This window comes from Myotis lucifugus, unplaced genomic scaffold (genome assembly GCF_000147115.1).
Source record: "Myotis lucifugus unplaced genomic scaffold, Myoluc2.0 scaffold_442, whole genome shotgun sequence".
Classification (NCBI taxonomy): Eukaryota; Metazoa; Chordata; class Mammalia; order Chiroptera; family Vespertilionidae; genus Myotis; species Myotis lucifugus.
This window is the reverse complement of record NW_005871490.1, coordinates 663,226-663,529: the sequence shown is the minus strand read 5'-3', so window position 1 is coordinate 663,529 and position 304 is coordinate 663,226.

Here is a 304-nt window from a genome sequence, read left to right as displayed (position 1 = left end):
CACCCACAGTGGCCGTCTCACGAACGGCACAATCGCGAGTTATTATCCAACGAAACGACGTATCGTACATTTTTCTCACCACAACCACGATTGCCCTTCTGCCACGAGGGGAACCCTCTACCATACTATAAATTGACATTCGCCGCTCGAGTGCCGCGATCCTTTTGGTCGCAGCACTTCAGGGTCCGCGGGCGCCCCGGGATTCGGCCGGTCGTGGCTGTCAAGGGCCGGCGGTTCAGGTTCTTTCGGCGCCGGGTTCCTCTGCCCGCTCCCCAGCGCGGCCGCCAGGCTGGTGCGGACGCCC